We start from the raw sequence: 10,371 nt of genomic DNA, 5'->3' as shown, positions 1-10,371 counted from the left end.
TTTGTAAATAGGATATCAAGTCTGCATCTTGTACAGCAATTAACCACTAAGAAGAATATATGCAGTGTATTATTTGTTGAAACTGTACTTCCAATTTGATTTGAAACTGTCTTATTGCTATCTGTTTATCAATAAAATTTTGAAAAAAAGAAAAAAAATAAAATAAAATCAATTAAATTCAGAAATTATTAAGAAAAAAAAAAGAAAGCTCCAATAAAGCTGTGAAATACAAAGACAGAGCTGAGAGGATTTCTATTGCCAAGAAAGAACAAGAGAAAGGAAAGGATGGCCTGAGGGCATCACAGGAGGGAGCAGGTCTCTACACTTTGCAGCCTCAGAATTGCAAGGGTGAGGGACTTTGCCTTGGGGAAAATGCTGCAGAGCCCCATGTTACAAAATGGTGGGAGGGACCACACCAGGTTCTATCATGGTGCTGGCATGGAGAATTTATCCCCTGGAATCAGAGTCAGAGCACTCATCAATCCAGGCACTCGACCACATCCAAGAGAGAAGAAAGCCTGGCTACTGCTCCATCTGTCAGCAGACCTTGGCATCATCCATGTGGCATTAGTTTTAGGTGCTTGCAGAATGCAAGAGTTCTGAGCTTAAGAAGGCTTTCACCTCGATTTCAGAAGAAGGCCTGGGAGGCCAGGCAGTGTGCCCCTGAGAGGGCAGTGCGTGAAGCTGTGAGCGAGAAGCCTATTCAGTGGAAACCCCAGAAGTTTGGAAAAGCCAGGAATGTAGATCATCAAAGAAAAGCTGTGAGAAGGGAGCAAAGTAGGACTGAGAGAGAAACCAGGCTGCTACTGCCAAAAATGCTGTAGGGGCGGAGCCATGTACGGCTTTCGGCGCTCACAATTCATCACAGATTGCTTCTGATGCTCCATATGGAGCTACAGGACTTAATGTTTGCCCTTCTGGATTTTGGACTTGCTTTCGTCCTAATGCTTTGTATCTCCTTTTTTATACCTTTTGGAATGATTTTTTTTTCTTTTTTTCTTTTCGTATTTAATACAGTGTCTACAGGGTCTCACTATGTAGATTGGACTCATAGTGATCCTCCTGTTTTCAGCCTCCCCAATGCTAGGATTACAGGCATGTGCCCCCACACCCAGTCTTGAAATGGCTGTTTTTCTTGTGCCATTGAATGTTGGACGTGTTTAGCTTTTCATTTGTACAGGGACTCACAGCCAAGAGGCTGCTGTAAATCTCAGAGGAGGCTTTTGACTTGTACTTTCCTGCAACGCTAGCATGGTAGGACTCTGACAACTCTTAGAAATAGACTAAAATGCCTTTTGTATAAAGGAACATGCATGAGTCTTTGGGGACCCAGGGGTAGAATTCTATGGTTTCTGTCTACATGTCCCCCCAAAGCCTCATATAAGTCATGGGGCAGATTTCTATAGTTTATGATTAACCCATGATCCACTGGGATTATGGGTGTAAGTACTGCTAGGATTATGGGTGTAAGTACTGCTAGGATTATGGGTGTAAGTGATACTGGGATCAAGGGTGCCACACCCAGCCTGGGGCAGACAGCCTGAGTGCAACAGAAGGGACACAGACTTGTTTGCTCTCTGTGGCCGCTGTTGCCACTGCTCCTCCATTTGCTTTTGCTCTTTGCTGCTGCCATGAATGGCTGCTCTCTGTCATATGCCACTCTGCCTTGAAGCCAGTCAAGTATGGCCTGAAACTTCCATTAGCTGTGAGCTAAATAAACATATCCTCCCTTCATTTTGGGTGGCAGGTATTTGTCCCAGCTACAAGAGAACAGTAACCAAGACAAAGAGACAATGGAAGGGGTGCCCAGTCCCAGAGGGGAAGTCTATTCTTCGCATTCCCAGGGTCTTGATCAAAGGAAACTGGAATACAAGAGCACAGCAGTCCCGACGTGGTCCCAGATGGGTTTCAGAGACAGTGCGGCAGCATCTGACCCCACCATGTCTAGCATCGCAGAGCAGTGACTGGGCCTTACAGTTTGAGGGGAGAATCTACTCCAGATAAATAGAATGGTATCATTCTGTGTCTATCAGCTTTGCTAGTGGCCAGAGGGATGCTACTACACTCGTAAACATCACTGTAGATGTTGCTTAAAAGTATTTTTCAGATAGAGTTACAATTAATTCCGTATACTTTGAATATAGAAGTCTACACTAAAGTAATGTGGGCTGGCCACATCCAAAATGGTGAAGGAAGGCCTAAAGGTGATCATACCAGTGTCCCCTGAGGAGCAAGGGCTTCTGTCCCCCTAGGTCTCCAGCCCCCAGCCCATCTTGCACATTTCCAGTTTGTCTACCCCCACCTGGTGTGAGCTAATTCCTTAAACACACTCCTTTCTTTCTGCATGCGCTCATCTTATTGATCCTGTTTTTCTGAAGATTTCTTCCTCCACGTTGGAGAGAGGAGTGCAAGGTGGCTCCCTGAGCCCTCATATACAGGAGGCCCAGGGCTCCTACTCGGGACACAGAAGGTGTAGAGAGAATAGTCGCACCCCTGAGACCAGAAGGATATAGATACAGACATTCCAGGACCAAAGCACAAAGCAGCAACTGTGGATCTCAGTCAAAAGGCAGCAAGTCACACCCAAGAGGACACCAGCCCCCAGCGTGCAAGGGTCAGCACAGGCTGTCTACACTACAAAGTGAAGGAAGACACCAGAACAACACAGAGTTGGTCTACACTCCCAGATGCCTGGGGAAAGCCATCAGCTTCTCAGTACACAGGCACCATGGGTAGAAGAAGGAACTGGAGACTAGACCAGTTGCTTGATATCCAACCTGTGCTCTGACTGCGTACTGCAAAAATACGCGGCGCTTATGTTAAGCAGACTGTCTTAAACATGAACCTACCCTTATGTGATAAAACAAGCTTATAACACTCCTCATCATGAGAGTTTGGAGCCTCTACAATGAAGACAACACTCACTGACCATGTATGTTTTATATAAATCCCAACCCCACTACAGAAGCTTGTTTCTTGTAGAATATTTTACCATTTCAACCAAGGTTTACATATTTCCACAAATTGATACTTGGTACTTTTCTGGTAGCATATGATTATACAAATATAGACTGGCACTCTATTACTCCAAGGTAATCTTAATGGCCATCCATCAAACTCTATGCCAGGGAGTTTTCTCTTTTTCACAACAAAATCAATTAAATAATATCCTTTGACGTATCCTGAAATTGATTCATCAGTTTCTTATTTTACCTATCTGGTTTCCTTCCTTTCCAGTGCTTGAGGACATGGATGCATGTGGACAACCTGTATTTTTTGAGGCCCTCATGGTGGTGGAGAAATCCAAACCCCTCAGAGCAACCAGGAAAAATATCTCAGGCACACCCTTTAGTCCTCTGTGGACCCTGATTCCTGGCAGTTTCCTGAAATTACTCTGGGCTGGAAGCCTAGCCCAGTGGTAGAGCACTTACTTACCTAGAACACAAAAGCCCTGTTTTTACCCCTAGTACTGCACAGAACAACTACAACAATTCTCTCTTCAGAGGCTCCTACCATCCAGCAACTAGAAACTATGCATTTGCTAAATAAATGAGGAGTCGGCTGCCCTGGAAGAGGTACAGGCTGTCCTCCTTCAAGGACAACAGTCTACTGGGCTGTGTTTAAGCAGTCTCAAAATCAGGACAAACATCAATATCTGTGGACAACTATACTTGTCTGTGTATACTTACAAGCCGCGGTGGGCACATAGAAAAGAGATAGTGAGTGAGTAATTTCAAGTATGAAAAAGTTGAGCCGACTCTGCCCCTGGACACTTGAGCAGATGACTCCACGCACACTGTTTCTTAGTTACAAAGCTGTCCAGCTCCACTTCTTGGCACAGCAAGAACCCTTCAACACATAAAATTTGAAGTCTATTCTAGAATGTTCCAGTGTTCAGGATTTCCCAACCACACCAGCAACTGTAGATCTTTAAATAGCTTTTTTTAACTCTAAAATAATCCTGTGTGTTCTTTTGTGTGTTTGTTTTTATAGACTTTAGCTTTAAAATAGGTTTCAGGTTCACAGTAGAATAAAGCAGAATGTAGAGTGCCCTGCTGTCCTTCTGCCCCCTGCCCCGTGAGTACACCAATGAGACATTCCCCCCAGTGGATAACTTACCCTGACGGATTTACATTGACACAATATGGTCACATGAAGATCGAAGTTGAGGTTAGGGTTTGCTCCTGGTATTGTATATTTCATTGTTTTTTGCTTGTTGTTTTTTTTTTTTTTTTTCATTTATGTATTTGGTACAGGGTCTCACTACACAGCTCAGACTCATAGTGCCCCTCCTGTTTTCAGTCTCCCCAGCTCTGGAATTACAGGCAGACACCACCATGCCTGGACTAGGTCACCAGCTCAGTGTGCCCAGGGTCAGGGCTGGTGCAATATGTGGGACCAGGGGTCGAACCCTGGTCCCTGTGCTTACCAAAACAGTCACTTAGTCTGCTGAGTTATCTCAGCAACCCTCATTCGGAGGCTTTGGGCAAATATGCAATAATATGTATCCACTCTTTTATTATCACACAGAATAACACAATTGCCCTAAAAATCTGCTGTGCTTTACGTATTAATCTTTCCCTCTTCATTAACTTCTAGTACAACCACTAACTGCTTTACTGTCTCAATAGTATTGCATTTTCCAGAATGTCATACAGTTGGACATCACCTAACATTTACAAATTGGCTTCTTAGTAAAATATATTTAAGTTTCTCCTAGTGTCTGCCCAGGGTTTCATAGATTATTTCCTTCCAGCCCTGTGCCACATTCCATTGCCTACCACAATTTACAAGTATTCATCCCTTTATCTGCTGAAAGACACCATAGTTATTTCCCAGTTTTAACAATCATGAATTATTGTTCTATCTAGCCATAAGTACATGTTTGGGTGAATGTGGTTTTCAACTCTTTAGGTAACTACCAAATGGAACTGCTGCTGGGTCAAATGGAAAGAATATTTGGGGATTCATGAAGAAATCCAAAATTGTCTTTCAAAATTGCTAACCCCCTTCACATACCCCCATCAATGAATGAGAGCTCTTGTTTCACCACATCCCTACTGGCACTTACATTATCACCTTGCTAGATTCTGGCCATTTTATTTTATTTTTATTCTTTTGCTACAGGGCCTTGCAACACAGTTTGGGCTCACGATGACCCTTCTGTGTCAGCATCCCCAGCCCTGTCCAGTTCGAGGCCAGCACTGGCATTCAGTACCAGTGAGCAAACTCAGGACCTTGCACTTGTCAGACAGGCACGTAGACCTGATCTTGGCCATTGTAATAGCTATACGATGGGACTTCGATATTTTAATGTGCAATTTCTCAATGTCATTTGCTGGAAAGCTTCTTTTCCTATGGTTATTTTCCACTTGTTTGTCTTGTTTGAAGTGATCAGCTTTAAAAATGTTTTAAAACACTTGATTGAAGTGTTTAGCATTTGTGCTTTTAAAACACTGCTTTCCTGGGCTGGGGACATAGCTCAGTGGTCTAAGTGCCTGCCTGGCAAGCACAAGGACTCAAGTTCGATCCCCTGTAATGTGTAGCAGGATTTTGTATCAAAAGAATGAAACTTTAAAATATCAAAAAAAATTTAGTAAAAAAAAAAAAAACTCTTTTCAACTCATATTTTTAAATCAAATATATGGAAGGTTAAACCCATCTACTTCTACAATATCCTTGATATAGGTTTCCTTGCTAGATTCCAAACCTTTGCACCCTGACACTGAAGCACCAGGGTTACTTAGAAAATCCAGGTCACTCATTAATTACCTTTTCTTTAATTTAAAGGAAAATCTAGAACTGGTATTTTCCTCAAGAAGAAGTCAGACAATGTATCTGAAAAATCATAACACATAGTTAAGCCAACCAAAATTATTGACCATGGCCACCTGAATGTTACCACCATGGGCTCACTTTAAAACACTCGTGGAGGGGGCCCAGCCCTAGCTCAGTTCTTTAAGTGGCTGCTTCCACAATGCTGGCAGCCTCAGTTTGCTGTAGTTCGATCCCCACAACACTCCAGCCATGCAAAAGTGCCCTGAAGGCATTCAAGGAGCAAAAAAAAAAAAAAACACTCGTGGAACACGGTCCCCCACAGCCCCTCACTCCACATGATTAACTTTAAAAGCCCAGGCTATTCTTTGAGTTGTCACTCTGATTTTATGAGACAAGCCTCTCTTATTTGAAATGCCCTTGTATTTAAACCTTATCAAGTTTATGACCAGGGAAGACAAGGACCAAATTTACTGCACACGCTGATTCATGAAATTATTTGAATAACTATTAGCATTGGACTGAAAAGACTATTACCTTCTAATAACCAATTTATGTACAAATAAGTAGCACGTCAGGGATATTTGTCTTCTGAAAATATGTTACATCAAAAGCCAATAACATCCTATTGGAGAAAGTCATAAATAGCTTACTAAACAATGTTTTCATATAAACATGGTTTAGAATATGAAATTGGTTGTTAATGGTTTGCAAGCAGTTTATAATAAATTTACAGGCCAAGCTACTAAGGGCACTAGAGATACCATAATATTAAACAAGAAGATAAAATTTAAGATAGGTCAAACTACCCATCAAGAATTTAGATAAAAATCAGATTTTACTTCTAGTGCTTTTTGTTTATTAAATAAATATTACTATAATCATTAGATAAAAATCTTATGTGCTTTTAATTTATTAAATTTAACGCTAATGACCTATGCATTATGTATCTAATATTTTCTCAGAAGCTGAGAAGACTTTAAAACTTCTTTTGAAAAATGAATATAGTTCTATTAAATCACATCATCAAAGATAAAATGAGAGAAGCAGCGATGCCACAGGCCAGGAAGAGGGCCGCGGAGTCTGTCCGGCTGTGCCCCCCACCAGAAGCTCAGCGTTTTGCTTTCCTTTAGCTCGAGGCCCGGGAAGCCCGAAGAACTGAGCAGCCCAACACGGCTGAGGCCAGGACCCTGCTGGAGCAGGTACACCCGAGGGCCAGCAGCTCCGGGGAAAGAGGACGGCTATGAAGCTGGGTGGGCAGCGGCGCCCGTGGCTTGCTGCAGTCCAGGGTGCAGGGCGGCAAGAAGTCACTCCTTTGGAGATACAGAGAGAGACACTTGGGGGCAGCGCGTTTTCTTCTCCTTCGTTGGGCTTTTTGTTTGGAGGGGATTTTTTTGGTGTTTGGTGTTGTGTCGTATTGTGTTTTGAGACAAGACCTTGCTATATAGTTCAGGCTGGCCTTGAACTCACTATGTAGTTTAAGCTGGCCTCAGCCCCACGGTGGTCATCCTGCTCAGCCTCCTCGAGTGCTGGGGTGATCGGCATCGCCACCAGGCCTGCTTGTGGCTGGAGATTTTTTTTTATTTCTTTTTACTCTTTTTTGGTTTTATTTTTTCTCTATCTCTGTCTCTTTTAATTTTTTATTTATTATCTCTTCCTTTTTCCTTTTATTTGTGCTGGGTTTTTTCTTCTTTTCTTGCTTATTCTTTTCTGTCACTTTTACTAGGCACTATAAGTTTCCTTTCACTCCTTAATAAGATCTTTTCTCTCATTGTCTTACCTCCTCATCTTCCACCGCCTAATTTTTCCTGTCACCTTGTTCATGCTTCTCTTTCCCACCACCTCTGTCTTTACTAGTACAATCATCATGCTTTACGAACCTTTAGACAGTTAGCTCTATGGTATTACTGTTGAATATTGTTCTATTGTCAGAGGAGGCAAAAGTGTTCTATTTTAGTAGCTGTTTAGTTTATGTCGATATTTAATTTGTCTTACGGTTTATACTATATTCATTTGTAGAGTACGTCAGTATCTAGTTTGAATTTCACATTCTTAGTATTGTTCGTTTTATTACTTCAGCCAAGGTACTGTCACGTAGCTATTGTCATCAGTTGGTTTTCTCTGTATGACAGTATCGCGATCGCTGTGGCCCATTCCCAGAGAATGGGCACTAGGCCGATACACTGCAGTGTCCCCTCCCAAGTAAAGGAGGCAGGGGATTCTGGGAGAGAGAAATGCCAATAGTCCCATTCATGTGCAATAAAGTGTTCCCCTATAACCAGGCCTCCGCACAGGGGCACACATGCAGGCTCGCACACACACACACACACACACACACACACACACGCAAACACACCAACCAAAATAAAAACAGTAGGCAACAAAATCCCCCCGAAACTCCCAACTCCCCTAAAGCTAACCCATGGAGTGCTGATGGGAAGGAAATTAAAAGCCACACAGCTAAATTATTTGAACAGATAACAGAGGAAAGAAAAAGTAGATCAAGAAGACACTTGGTGAGCTCAAAGCAGATATAACTAAATGGAAATGACCTTAATAAACAAAAGTCGATGAGTGTACAGAGTATCCTAATGACAAGCCAGCTAAGCTAAACAGTGTGATACAAAGCATGAGTGTCTGGCATAGGAAAGAATTAGAGTTCATGAAAAGGCGCTGAAAGAAGTTCAAGAGATTAAACATCCTATTGAAAGTATGGGCAGCAGGACCCATGTGAGGTCAGTGTCAGAATAAGAATTCAGGGTGTTGTGGCTGATCAGGTATTTAGAGATACCTTAAAAGCAACAAAAGAATGTGGGAAATGGACCCAACTGCTGTTAGATATTGCAAAGAAGACAAATCCAACATTAATTAGAGATAGTGAAAAACAAAAAAGCAGAAGACATCACAAATGGCTGAGCGTGATCCATAAAGTTAAAAGTTTGCAGAAATAATAGCAGAAAACTTTCCAAATATTGGATAAGAATTAAACACACGGGCAAGGGAGGAATACAGAATCCCAAATCAAAAGACAGTCTCCCCCAAGAGACATCATATTTAAAATCCCAGGAGCTGAACACCAGAGCAAAATCCTAAACGCCATCAGAGAAAAGGAACAAATCACTTAAAAAGGTAAACCCCTTACAATCACAGCAGACTTCTCTACACAAGCGTTAAAGGCCAGGAAAGCTTGGAGAAAAGTATTTCACACCATAAAAGAAAGCAATTCTAAATCCAGACTAAAATGTCCTGCAAAAAAGTCTTTCAGAATTGATGGAAAAGTAAGGTGTTTCAGTAAAGTAAAAAGTACCTAAAGAAATTCATGACCACCAAACCAGCACTTCAAAAATTTCTCAGATATCCTAGAAAGAAACAGGAAGCATTTTTACATTAATAGCTAAAGAATATCACAATGCATTGCAAAAATGATGAAACATTGATTCCTGAAGTCTGTCTTAGTTGTTTCTCTTGCGCCTGCTGTGGCTGGGGTAAGTGGCCCCAAAGGCCCGAGAGTCAGAGCCATGGCCTCCAGGCTGTGGTGCCACAGGGAGCTGATGGAGCCAAGGTCAAAAGCAATGGTGGGGATTGGTGTCCTCCTCTTTGTTGCCTTCCAGGGAACAGCTTCCTCCAACAAGCAATCCCCGCAACAAGGTGCCACTTTCTCAGGCCAGAAAGCCAACCAACCTCAGGCCAAAACCTCCAGACTGTGAATGACAGTCAACTTTCTCTCTATGTATGTGTGTTTATTCTGAACACTTGTCACAGTAACACACAGCACATATGTAAGCTGGATCTTCATTTCTATGGTAGTGCGTGGCCAGGAAAAATACACTTCGTGCTGACTATAATGGTTAAAGAAATGACAAGTGCAGGTAGAGTACCAAGAACATGTTCTGAGTCACTTTTTATTCCTCCTACAGTCTAGGAGTATTTTCTAACCACACAACTGTTGTTTAGACAGATAAACTCATTGATTGCCAACTTTGCTCTGGGAAAATCCACAGAATATTTCTTCAAGACTATTTTTTTAGTAAAGTGCTTAATCCTAGAATTGTGCATCTTATAAATGAGGCTAACTTAAACCTTTGAAGTATGAATTGTGGCATGACTGCTACTTAGTCTCTTGTAATGAGAATGCCTCTGGATGCCTATGTGCCAGCAAACTTTTAAGTTGTTTTTACAACTGACGAAGCCAGGAAGTATTTTTTCACTGTGTGGCAAAATTGAAGCCTCTATTATGGTATACTATCAATGCTTAGCATGTAATACAAAGAAGTCTTTAAGAACTATTTTTCTACTCTAATTTTGTACAACTTCTCATTGCTGGAGGCAGAAATAACAAAACTTGGAATTAATTTCTGATATTAACAATATGAGTAGAAGATGGGCAAGGCAATGAGTAGAGGATGGGCAAGGCAATGATCCTGAGAATCTCCAGAAGATTTTTGAATCTAGCAGTTAATTGGAATGATTCTCACCCTGACTAACTATATATACTGATACCTATGAACTAAGCAACTGCACTGCAGATGGTAATTTGTAATAGTAGTTTCATGTTTGGAGTGCCTGTTATTCTGGTCTTCTGAATATGGGCTGCTT

Source organism: Octodon degus, unplaced genomic scaffold (genome assembly GCF_000260255.1).
Source record: "Octodon degus isolate 3935 unplaced genomic scaffold, OctDeg1.0 scaffold00025, whole genome shotgun sequence".
In the NCBI taxonomy this organism is placed as follows: Eukaryota; Metazoa; Chordata; class Mammalia; order Rodentia; family Octodontidae; genus Octodon; species Octodon degus.
Note: the sequence above shows the minus strand (reverse complement) of the source record.